This window comes from Aquarana catesbeiana, linkage group LG05 (genome assembly GCF_042186555.1).
Source record: "Aquarana catesbeiana isolate 2022-GZ linkage group LG05, ASM4218655v1, whole genome shotgun sequence".
Classification (NCBI taxonomy): domain Eukaryota; kingdom Metazoa; phylum Chordata; class Amphibia; order Anura; family Ranidae; genus Aquarana; species Aquarana catesbeiana.
Genome location: NC_133328.1, coordinates 267,020,047 through 267,033,254, shown reverse-complemented (window position 1 = coordinate 267,033,254; position 13,208 = coordinate 267,020,047). Strand labels below are relative to the sequence as shown.

The window sequence follows — 13,208 nt, the reverse complement described above, 5'->3', positions numbered from 1 at the left end:
CCGCAGGTCCCTCGTATGGAGCAGAGAGCCAGTACTAGCGCTGCTATTCCTTCTGGTGAACTGGCAAGCACCAGCGGCCTAGTACATCCTGGTCGTACATCCAGCACTGCGGTAACACTTGGGTGACATGGCGAGTCCCATAAGTGCAGTTCAAGCTGGCGAGGTGGCAAGCACGAGTAGTGTCCCGCTGCCACCAAGAAGAAGACAAAGACAGGTCCATCGAGCCCATAGTGCTCTTCCTGCTGCATTCGCCAATCCTAATTGGGAACCCACCACTTCTGCAGCACCCGTACTTCCCCCATTCACTGGCCAACCCGGCATTCAGGTGTAAACAGTTGATTTTACGTCACTTGATTTTTATTCCCTGTTTTTCATTGAAGATCTATAGATCTATTGTGGACCAAAGTAATTTGTATGCTGGTCAATACATCGCCGCTAATCCCCAGCTGACCCTTGCCAGAGATTGGAGACCAATTACGGTCTCCGTATTTAAGACCTTCCTGGGCTTATCCCTCCTCATGGGCATAACCAAAAAGAGTGAGTTGCGGTCATATTGGTCCACCGACCCAATTCACCATATGCCCGTGTTCTCTGCCTCCATGACCAGGACACAATACAAGCAGATCTTGCGGTTCGTGCACTTCAGTGACAATGAACTCTGTCGTCCTCAGGGTGACCCTGAATTTGATCGGCTCTACAAAATTTGGCCCCTCGTAAACCACTTCAACCAACGTTTTGCAGCCTTGTCTACTCCCCATCAAGTTGTCTGCATTGATGAGTCCCTGATTAAGTTTTCTGGATGCTTGTCATTCAAACAGTATCTTCCCAGCAAGCGTGCCAGATACGGGGTCAAGATGTATAAGCTCTGTGACAGGGCCACAGGCTATACATGTAGTTTTATGGTTTACGAGGGAAGAGATAGTTACGTAGAGCCGACAAACTGCCCTGACTACATAGGAAGCGCTGGCAAAATTGTGTGGGACTTGGTGTCACCCTTATTCGGAAAGGGGTACCACTTGTATGTGGGCAATTATTACACAAGCGTGCCACTTTTTAGTCACTTGTTTGATCAGCAAATTGGCGCATGTGGCACCGTGCGATCTAAGAGGCATTTTCCGCATGTCCTCTCTGGTACCCCTACCCAAAGAACCCCCAAAGAAGATGTTGTGTCTGTAGAAAGCGCAGATTTAAGCGTGACACACGCTTTTATTGTCCCTCCTGTCCTGACCAACCTGGTCTTTGCATTGGTGACGAGTGGTGATTGTTTGGAACGCTATCACACACTAGTTGAGTATTGTCGTAGGGTACAGCACCACACAGTCATAGGCACACATACACAGGGTCTGTGATGGCCATCACATTTTGAGAGACCCTAATCTGCAACGTTCAGTTTATAGTTTTTTTTTTTACAGTTTTTATAAAAGTGAAAAAAAAAAAAACAAAAAAAAAAACACACACAACACATAGTTGTGGTTGTATTTTTCTTCTCTCTCTATTGTTCTCTCTCATGTTCGCTCTCTACTTACCACTCTACTGTTCGCTCACTATTGTTCTATATCCATTGTTCTCTCTCGGTTTTATTTTTACTACGTTTTATTGTATTTGCTATGCAGGTATGGTATGTTATACTGTAATGTTTGTTTTATTGTAACCATCATTTGCTTAGCAGGTACGACATTCAGCTGAAGCGGGGATTTATTTATATTGACAGCAACAGCGTTTGCTCCCACGATAGATAAAGCCATGACTCCAGCGCTGTAGGAGGTGATTTCACCACCACAGTTAAAAAAAAGAGCACATATGCCGAAGCATGGGGGCAGCAGTGGTGGAGGAGCGATTTGCTCTTAACTTTTGGGGCGGATGCCCCCATGCTTCGGCATATATATATTTTAGGCACAGATTGCGTTAAAAAATGTTTTATTTTTTTTTGTATTTGCTTTGCAGGTATGGTAAGTCTTACTGTTTTACTGTAATGTTACTTTGTTTTATTGTTCACCATCATTTGCTTAGCAGGTACACCATTCAGTTGCAGCGTGGATTTATTTATCTTGACAGCAACAGCGTTTGCTCCCACAATACATAAAGCCATGACTCCAGCGCTGTAGGAGGTGATTTCCCCACCACAGTTAAAAACAAAATGGTGCATGTATGCTCATCATTAGAAGTGAGTGGAGGAAGGGAGGTATTCTAATGGTGGGCATACCCACCGATCAATCTCTTTTTTCGTTCAGCACACAGGCTGCATGAAAAAAATGATTACAATATATGCCCAACAAGGACCAGCAACGTGCTGGTATGTTGCTGGACTTTGAGTGGTTATACCAGAATGATGCCTGCGGGTTTAGGTATCATCTTGGTATCATTAATTTCAGCCAGCGGTCAACTTTCATGTAAAAGCAATCCTAGCAGCTAATTAGCCTCTAGACTGCTTTTACAAGCAGTGGGAGGGAATGCCCCCCCCCTACCGTCTTCCATGGTTTTCTCTGGCTGTCCTGTCCCAACAGGGAACCTGAGAATTCAGCCGGTGGTTCCGCCAGCTGACCATAGAGCTGATTCAGAGTCCAGAATGGCTCCAATCATCTCTATGGCCTAAGAAACCGGAAGCTACGAACATTTCATGACTTAGATTTGGCCGGATGTAAACAGCACCATTGGGAAATTGGGAAAGCATTTTATCACACCTGGTGATCTTGGTGTGATCAGATGCTTTGAGAGCAGAGGAGAGATCTAGGGTCTAATAGACCCAAATTTTTTTAAAAAAAGAGTACCTGTCAGCTGTCACTACCTATTGCTATCATATGGGATATTTACATTTCCTGAGAGAACAATAAAAATGATAAAAAAAAAAAATGAAAGGAACGTTTAAAAATAAGATCAAAAAGCAAAAAAAAAGATTAAAAAAAAAAAAAAGCACCCCTGCAAAGGCGAACACAAGCGTTGGTCTGGCGTCATATGTAAACAACAATTGCATCATGCATGTGAGGTAGAGGTCGACCGATATGGGTTTTTCTCTGGCCGATGCCGATATTTAGAAATCGCGGTGGCTGATGGCGGATATGTGATGCCGATTTTTTTGGGCCGATATATTAGGCCAATTTTTTTTTTCCCTTCATCTCATAAAATCTAATAGTTAGACCCCTTTCACACTGGGGCGTTTTTCAGGTGCTTTTGGGCTAAAAATAGCACCTGTAAAGTGCCTGTAAAATGGCTCCCCTGCAGTCTCAGTGTGATATCACGAGTGCTTTCACACTGAGGCGATGCGCTGGCAGGATGTTAATAAAAAGTCCTGCAAGCGGCATCTTTGGAGCGGTGTATACCGCTCCTCCACCACTCCTGCCCATTGAAATGAATGTGCACCGCTGCCGAAGCGCCTGAAAAGCGTTTTGGCAGCAGCGCTTCAGGGGCGCATTTAACCCCTTCCTCGGCTGCTAGCTGGGTTATAAGCGCCCTGCTAGCAGCCGAATAGTGCCGCTAAAATGACGGTAAAGCGCCGCTAAAACTAGCAGTGTTTTACCATCAACGCATGCCTGCTCCAGTGTGAAAGCTACCTTAAGTGATACAGAAAATTTTTTACATTTACACATTTATTAAACAAAACAAACCTCCAATCAGTTCACTTGTATGTAGAATTTAGATAAAAAAATAAATAAAAAAAAACTATATCTTAAATATTAAATACACAAAAACAGGTAATCAAAACTTTTGGATGAAAAAAATGGGCTAACTTTACTGCTTAGTTTTTTTTTTTAATTTATTAGTGTATTTTTTCAAAAAATATTGCGTTTGAAAGACCGCTGCGCAAATACCGTGTGACATAAAATATTGCAACAACCGCTATTTTATTCCCTAGGGTCTCTGCTAAAAAATATATATATATATTGTTTGGGGGTTCTAAGTGATTTTCTAGCAGAAAATACAGGATTTTTACTTGTAAGCAACAAGTGTCAAAAAAGAGTCTTTAAATGGTTAAACTGAGAGCTTCTACACATGGAGCTCAGTTCATTCATAAGTGTAAACATTGTATCCTTCAGGTTCTTTTTATCAGATTTGGCAGTCTGCCCAGAGGAGGAGAGAAGTAGCTTCACAGAAGTTTTCAGGCAACTTGTATTGACTTCTATTACAAAGTCATTTGCAAGTCCGCGGCCTTTTTTATCAGCATAATCGGCCGATGCCGATTAAGTAAAAAACACCAAATATCGGCCGATATATCGGTCGACCTCTAATGTGAGGTATCACCGCGAAGGTCAGATCAAGGGCAGTAATTTTAGCAGTAGACCTCCTTTGTAAATCTAAAGTGGTAACCTGCAAAAGGCTTTTAAAAATGTATGCAGTTTGTCGCCAATGCACGTTTGTGCGCAATTATAAAGCATGTCGTGTTTGGTATCCAAGTACTCGGCCTAAGACCATCTTTTTTATTCCATCAAACATTTGGGCAATATAGTGTGTTTTATTGCATTAAAATTTAAAAAAGTGTGTTTTTTCCAAAAAAAAAAAAAAAAATGCATTTGAAAAATCGCTGTGCAAATACTGTGTGGAAAAAAAATGAAACACCCACCATTTTAATCTGTAGGGCCTTTGATTTAAAAATATATATATAATGTTTGGGGGTTTCATTTAAACAAAAAGTGTCAGAAAGGGCTTTGTCTTTAAGTGGTTAGAAGAGTGAGTGATGTGTGACATAAGCTTCTAAATGTTGTGCATAAAATGCCAGGACAGTTCAAAACCCCTGCAAATGACCCCATTTTGGAAAGTAGACACCCCAAGCTATTTGCTGAGAGGCATGTTGAGTCCATGGAAGATTTTATATTTTGCCACAAGTTGCGGGAAAATGACAAACTTTTTTTTTTTTGCACAAAGTTGTCACTAAATGATATATTGCTCAAACATGCCATAGGCATATGTGAAATTACACCCCAAAATACATTCTGTTGCTTCTCCTGAGTACCGGGATACCACATGTGTGAGACTTTTTGGGAGTCTGGCTGCGTACGGGACCCTGAAAACCAAGCACCGCCTTCAGGCTTTCTAAGGGTGTAAATTTTTTATTTCACTCCTCACTGCCTATTACAGTTTCGGAGGCCATGGAATGCTCAGATGGCACAACCCCCCCCAAATGACCCAATTTTGGAATGTAGACACCCCAAGCTATTTGCTGAGAGGTATGGTGAGTATTTTGCAGATCTAGCTTTTTGTCACAAAGTTTTGAAAATTGAAAAAAGAAAAAAAAAAACATTTTCTTTTCTTTCTTCATTTTCAAAAACACATGAGAGCTGCAAAATACTCACCAAGCCTCTCAACAAATAGCATGGGGTGTTTACTTTCCAAAATGGGGTAATTTGGGGGGGAGGTTGGTTTGTGCCCTCTTGGCATTTTATGGCCTTCAAAACTGTGATAGGTAGTGAGGAGTGAAATCAAAAATTTACGCCCTTAGAAATCCTGAAGGCGGTGCTTGGTTTTCAGGGCCCCGTACGCAGCTAGGCTCCCAAAAAGTCCCACACATGTGGTATCCCCGTACTCAGGAGAAGCAGCAAAATGTATTTTGGGGTGAAATTACACATATAACCATAGCATGTGTGAGCAATATATCATTTAGTACCCTAAATGTTAAATGTACCCTAGTTTGTAGACGCTATAACTTTTGCGCAAACCAATAAATATACGCTTATTGACATTTTTTTTACCAAAGACACGTGGCTGAATACATTTTGGCCTAAATGTATGGCTAAAATTGAGTTTATTGGATTTTCAAAAAATTTCTGTCTTTTTCCGTTTATATCGCAAAAAATAAAAATCACAGAGGCAATCAAATACCATCAAAAGAAATCTCAATTTGTGGGAAAAAAAGGACGCAAATTTGGTTTGGGTACAACATCGCATGACTGCGCAATTACCAGTTAAAGCAGCGCAGTGCCAAATTGTAAAAAGTCCTCTGGTCTTTGACCAGCCAAATGGTCCGGGGCTGAAGTGGTTAAAAAGTCAAATATTTATGTAAGGGAAACCTCCTCCTGCTTGGGGACTTTAACTTGGTGAGTGATGCATCCATAGATTCTTCCACTTCTATATCTAGCTATAAATTAACTTTAAGAGACCTGTTACATAATGAATCTCTTTATGATGTCTGGAGGTGCCACCATCCAGATGAAAAGGATTTTACATTTTTCTCAGCGCCACATAGATCTTACACTAGAATAGATTTCATACTTGCTGATCTATCCTCACTTTATAAAGTGAGTGAGGCGACCATTGGCAACATTACATGTTCGGACCGTGCCCCTATAACAGTTACACTTTCTGAACAATACAATGAAACACCCACATTGCTCTGGAGCAACAACAATCGTATTTTTAATGAAAGCACTCATCGGGAGAAAGTTACCAAACAGTTAGAGGAGTTTTTCCATTTCAATACCACAGGTGAATCTCCAGCATCTATCTGGTGTGCCCATAAGGCTTATGTTAGAGGTATACTATTACAAACTGCTTCCAGGGATATGAAACAGGGCGCAAGCAACTAACTCACTTCTTTTCAAAATTAAACACTTGGAGACCCAAAATAAACAATCAATGACCCAGGCCCTACTAGAAGAATTAAAAAAATGCAGATTAGAACTTAAACTACTTTTGGTATATGAACATAAAAAATGCCTCAAACACCTAAAGAACTCCCATTATTTGTATGGAAACAAAGCAGGTAAATTGCTAGCTCAATAGATCCAAATAAAACAAGCAAAGGCAAAATTAGCTACTTTAACTAACTCCAATACTGGTTCTAAAGTATACCATCCTAAAGACATAGCAAACACTTTTAGAGATTACTACAATGCCCTCTATAATATAAGTTCTGACCCAAAGACCCCTCAGCCATCTGCATGAGCGATTGCTCAATTATTTGACTCTGTAAAATTACCCACAATATCCCCATTGATTCTAGAATGCCTCAATGCCCCCTTCACTACTGCTAAAATTAACAAAGTACTTACAACTTTAGCATTGAATAAATTCCCAGGCCCAGACGGTCTTTCAGCAGAATACTATCAAACTTTGAGACATCCTAATGCCACACTTACTAGAACTTTTTAACAAAGCGGTATCCTCTGGTTCATTACCTGCTGAAATGCTTAGAGCCCTAATTGTTACGCTGCCCAAACCAGGGAAAGATCCTGACACCCCACAGAATTTCCGGCCAATATCCCTCCTAAGTACGGATCTTAAAGTGGAGTTCCACCCAAAAATGGAACTTCCACTTTTGCTCCCACTTCCTGGCATAGATCACCGCGGTGACCTATGCCACTTCCGCCGCCTACCCCGTCCTTCCCGCTGTATTCTGTGAGACACAGAATACAGCAGGGACCTGTGAGGAAGCGCAGCGCGGCTCGTGCATGCACAGTAGGGAACCAGGAAGTGAAGCCACACGGCTTCACTTCCTTATTCCCTTACGGAGGATGGCGGCAGCAGCAGCCGAGAGCCAAAGGATGGATCGGCTTCGGCTGCCGACACCGCGGGCCCCCTGGACAGGTAAGTGTCCATATATTAAAAGTCAGCAGCTGCAGTATTTGTAGCTGCTGGCTTTTAATATTTTTTTTTCAGCAAACCTCCGCTTTAAGGTTTATGCAAAACTAATCGCAAATAGAATAGCGGAAGTAACACCAACTTTAATTGCCCCTGACCAAGTGGGATTTGTCAAAGGCCGACAGGCACCTGATGGTACCCGTAGAATTTTAAGTCTGCTCCACTTAGCTGAAAGCCAAAATATGCCAGTAGCCTTTCTAGCCTTAGACGCTGAAAAGGCTTTCTATAGGGTCCATTGGGGGTATCTAAAGTTGATATTAACCAAATTTGAATTCAATGGTATTATTCATTCCGCTATCCTGGCTCTCTATATAAACCCATCAGCACAAGTTTTTACGTCAGCAGTACTCACTGACACCTTCCACATTACAAACGGCACAAGACAAGGGTGCCCCTAATCCCCCTTGATCTTCACACTGGTAATGGAACCATTGGCCGAATCCATCAGGGCCTCTAAATCCATAATGGGCATCTCAGTGGCAGGAAAATCCCATAGGATCGGCCTTTTCGCCAATGATGTTATACTGACACTTTCTAATTTAGAATCTTCTCTGCCTGGGGTATGCACGACAATTGAAGCCTTTGGATTAATATCCTACTACAAAATAAACGTGTCCAAATGCCAGGCCCTTACCATTAACCTTAATAGAAAAGTCTGTTCTAGATTACAATCATTATTTCCTTGTAATTGGGAGTCTGATACAATCCAATACCTGGGGATTTATTTAACTGCTAAATCTAAGCACCTCTATGAAGCGAATTATAAAAAGTTATTACACTCTGTGCAAATTGAACTTTTTCAATTGAGTAAATGTGAAATTTCCTGGTTGGGGTGCATTGCAACCCTTAAAATGTTAATCTTACCAAAAACCCTGTATATATTTAGAACAGTACCTATACCAATCCCAGCTTCCTTCTTTAATATACTTAATGCCTCCCTTAGATCATTTATTTGGAAAGGTGCTAAAGCAGGAGTCGCCTTTTCAACTCTGGTTAGACATAAATCTAGAGGCGGCATGGGAGTCCCCATAATTAGAGATTACCATAGGGCAACTGTATTAGACCAGCTTAAAGCATGGTTCGATCCAGCCTCAACAAAACAATGGGTCTTGATTGAACAGGCTATGATACAAAATAGAAACCTCAAAGCACTCTTAATAGCATCAACTACTAAACAACCAATTCACATACAGGATCACCCCTCTATATCTGCATCCTTAGCAGCTTGGAGGGACCTCTTAGATATGAATAAAGAACACATTCAAATACCGATAAGAGATATCCCACTACAGACTTTTGAATTCCTTATTATAGGCTTACCAGTGAAAACATGGGTGGACCAAGGATATAGCACTTGGGCAAAAATCCCTGAAGATCTTAATTTTAGAGATGTGTTTAAAATGTCTCAGATTAAACATCTACTCAAGGCATTGGCTTCTGATACTATATCCATAGAGAAACAATTATGGGAAGTTTAAAATAAAGATCTAGCACATAAAAAGAGCATATCATACCTCTACTCTATACTTCAACAGGAACTTCCAATAAAACAGCCATCCCCTATATTGAAATGGGAGAGAGATCTAGGACAATCATATATAGAACAAAAAGTGGACTTGGGCTATTAAATTTAGTCTAGAGGCCTCGCACTGCATCTCGCATTGGGGAACTGTATTTAAAATCTTTTATAGATGGTACCTGACCCCTGTTCGACTATCCAAAAATACAAAAATACAAAAATTCCTCACCAGACTGCTGGTGTAAATGCAGACAATCAGGTAATTTAATACATATATTATGGCACTGTAAATTGGTCACTAGCTTTTGGAAATCGATATTAAAACTAATTTTAATGATCTTGGGAATTATAACCCAACCTTCTTCAGAGCTAGCTTTATTGGGACTCTATAGATAATTTTTCATCTATTATGAGAATAGTGGTTCTACATATATTGATGGCGGCTAGACTAACTATAATGTGTCAAGAAAAAAAGAAAAAGCACCCACGCTTGAAGAGGTTATATACAGAGTAAAACTTCAATGTTCTTATGAATACTTCTTTGCTATCTCTCATGGCAATACAGAAAGGTTTTATCACTCTTGGGAAATATGTTTAAATGTGTATAAGTTAAACAATATCTCCTGATACACTGGTAATATATCCAATAGGACTGAAAACATGGTGAGCTTTTATATGACTGGTGAGGACTCTATAATGCTGTTTTTGCTTATACTGTTGTTTTTGTCTTTATGGTTATTTTTGTTGTTACCATTGGGTATCTGTTTATTTGTTACTATATAAGCCCCTACAAGGTATTCTTGGGCCTAGATCTACTTCATATTCTATAGGATTTAAACCTGGGCACAAGGCAAGGGAAATGCTTTATTCTAGAACTAATGCAAAACTGTTTTGAGACCATGTGATACTTGTATTATACTGTATATGCGAGTGTAATAGGAAATGTATTACCTCTCAATATATGACAGTAAGGTGTACAATGCCAACCTGCTACTTTGGACCCATGGATATTGTGTCAATTTTTAAAGCGGAGTTCCATACAAAAATGGAACTTCTGCTTTTCGGAACCCTCCCCCCCTCCGGTGTCATATTTGGCACCTTTCAGGGGGGAGGGGGGTGCAGATACCTGTCTAAGACAGGTATTTGCACCCACTTCCAGCATAGACTCTTCCCTCTTCCCGTCCCGACCGCGCTGTCTGCTGGGAACACACAGGTCCCAGGAGAGAGCGGGGACCACTAGGGACGCGCATCGCGACTCGCGCATGCGCAGTAGGGAACCGGGAAGTGAAGCCGCAACGCTTCACTTCCTGATTCCCTCACCTAGGATGGCGGCGGCAGCTGCCGAGAACCGAGCGGGTTCTCGGCGTCCCCTGCCGACATCGCTGGACCCTGGGACAGGTGAGTGGGCATGTATTAAACGTCAGCAGCTGCAGTATTTGTAGCTGCTGGCTTTTAATATTTTTTTTTTTTGGCGGTGTGGGTGAACCCCCGCTTTAAGTTTATACAATATTGTATGTTTTGAAACTCAATAAAAATCCTAATGTAAAAAAAAAACAAAACAAAAAAACCCCCACAGAGGCTCTTCCTATCAACAATCTCTTTTGGCTCAGCTCCAAGACTCCTTTGATTATAGCTGGAAAATTGATGCCCTTAAATATCTCGGGGTATATATTACTCCCACTTACTTATCTCTTTATTTATATATTTATTTATTCCCTTCCTTTTTTTAAGTATAATTATTTATTCAAAATATTTTCCATTTATAACAAAACATCTACATAATAACAGAAAAAGGAAATAAACCCATTTTAAAATGGAAAATAAATCAAAACCAACATTGCTAAACAAATATAACAGATAGACCAGCAGCAACACGTATTAAATTCATGGACTAAAGATAAAGATTAATACAAATTATGAATATGCCACCCTACTGAAAATTCATTATCAAATCGAATAGGGTCCTATAGCCTCAATGTATACCTGATATGTAAAATTGACAATGACTATTAAGCTATAGTACATTATATTTATATCGCTGCTTAATATCTTCCTTTATGATACCTTCGCTTATCTACTTTAGGGTAAAAAAAAAAAAAAACTTTTCTCCAGACCCCAATGTTGGGGGTCCGGAGACCAAATCTACTAAAAAGAAAACTACTAAACAAAGACAAAACAAATCAAAACAAAAACAAAAACGAAGGTGAACTAGCTAGCTCAGACTCAAACCTTCATGACTTCCAACACCCCCCCAAACCTTAACCCATCGAACCCAGCCTGCCGTTATAGATCTTCATGCCTAATCTAGACAGGGAAGCAATCAACATACTGAGGTGTACAAGCAAAGGTCATCCATGGCTGCCAGGTATCCCTACATTCCTCCGCTCTACCGTAGAGAAACACCTAATTTCATCTATTCTAGAGAACCAATGTTTCAAAGAAGGTGTATTAGTAGACTTCCACAAGTCTGGAATACATGCCCGGGCAGCATTCAGCATGTGAGCTATCAGCGACTTTTTATAATGATGAAGAGGCAGCTCGTTTAGGTGCAGAAGGTATACACGCGTATGGATGAATTGGTAACATTAAACTCCATAGCACAGTAAAAGTCCACTTAAATTCTTTTACAGGTAGATGATTTGGAAAACCATAGCCGGAGTAACAATATCCGCTTTAGAGGTATTCCTGAAAATTCTGAAGATGCAGAATTGAGACCCATGATAGTCTATCTGTAATAACATCCTGGGTAGACCCCCGCTAGCGGAACTTATAATAGACAGAGTACACCGAGTTACTCTGTATAGGAGCCATCAGGGGTTAGGTCCACGAGATGTTCTTTGTCGCATACATTTCTTCAACATAAAGGATGCGCCGAGCATGGCAGCTGGGCCAGATTGAACACGCAGGAGTATGGATATTGATCCTCTCGGACATATCGGATGGATGAGAGGATGTTTGTGTCCACTCTAAGACCAGATCAAAGCATCTGGGTCCACATATTCTTGGGGGCTCCCGATCCATTTGAGGGTCAAGAAAGACAACCAGTCTTTCTTTCTTCACACTCAGGGCCAGCTTCAGGATCTATTTCTTTTCTTGGGGTGTGAACCAATACAAGTTCCTAATTGTTCCTAAATTGAGTTTGAGTGTGCTGGGGCACTTTATAGACAGATTTTTGAAATTTGTTAGACCCCCAGTTTCTATTAAGGAGGTAATCATATATCATTAAAGCCCTTGAAGGAGGAAGCACTATAATATTGGTTACCCGTAGTGGTATCAGCAGCATAGCAGGCTATAAGCACATCTGCTGTATCCCTTCTGCCTTATTGAGGGAATTGAAGAACCGGACCAGATAAGGAGATATCACTGCTCCAAACTTCTTATAATAACCTCCATAACTTCCTCTACAGAAATAGGGCTTTTCATTAACGATCGATGTGATTCAGAGATTTTAGGGAGGGAGATACTGTCAAAAAATGTATTAAGTTTGTGGATATTGTCCGGATTGGGGTATGCGTATAGTTTAGAGTAGAAGAATAGTTTAGAGTAGAAAGAGTGGAATGTTTAGAGTATTGCTTTGGGGTTTTGGGTTAAGGAGCCCGACAGTGATTTAATTTTTGGTAGGGCTTGAAATCTATGTTTGGGTGAGAGTTTTGAGGCAAGCTGGGGTCCAAATTTGTCAGAGTTGAGGTAGAATCTCCCACTTACCCATTTTAAATGTTTTTCTGCATTAGATGTGAGAGCAGTATTTAGTTCAATCCTGGATGCGTCTAATTTAGCTTGCGAGAAGGAAGTGGGGTGTTGCTTGTGAAGTTTACATGTGGATTGGAAATTTTTTTGTAAGTTTTTAAGGTCTATTTGTTTTTCTCGTGTTAATTGTGATGCTAGTTATATGAGGTTGCCCCTTACTACTGCTTTATGAGCTCCCCATAAAGAGCTTGGATAAATATCTGGTGTATCATTAATGCGGAAATATTCCATAATATCTTTTTCGATCATAGTACAGTGTACCGGGTTGGAAAGGAGGGCTTCATTGAGGCGCCACTGTGGAGGGCTTGCTTTGTTTAGGAAACCACAAATTTTTGTGGAAACCAAGGAATGGTCAAACCAAGGGATGTCGCTA

General features: G+C 40.7%; 1 protein-coding gene across 1 annotated transcript in view; it reads right to left on the bottom strand.

Annotated features, from left to right (window-relative positions):
- GALNT12 (polypeptide N-acetylgalactosaminyltransferase 12) overlaps positions 1-13,208 on the bottom strand; it is a 530,970-nt gene that overhangs the window by 305,824 nt on the left and 211,938 nt on the right. The window lies entirely within an intron of this gene.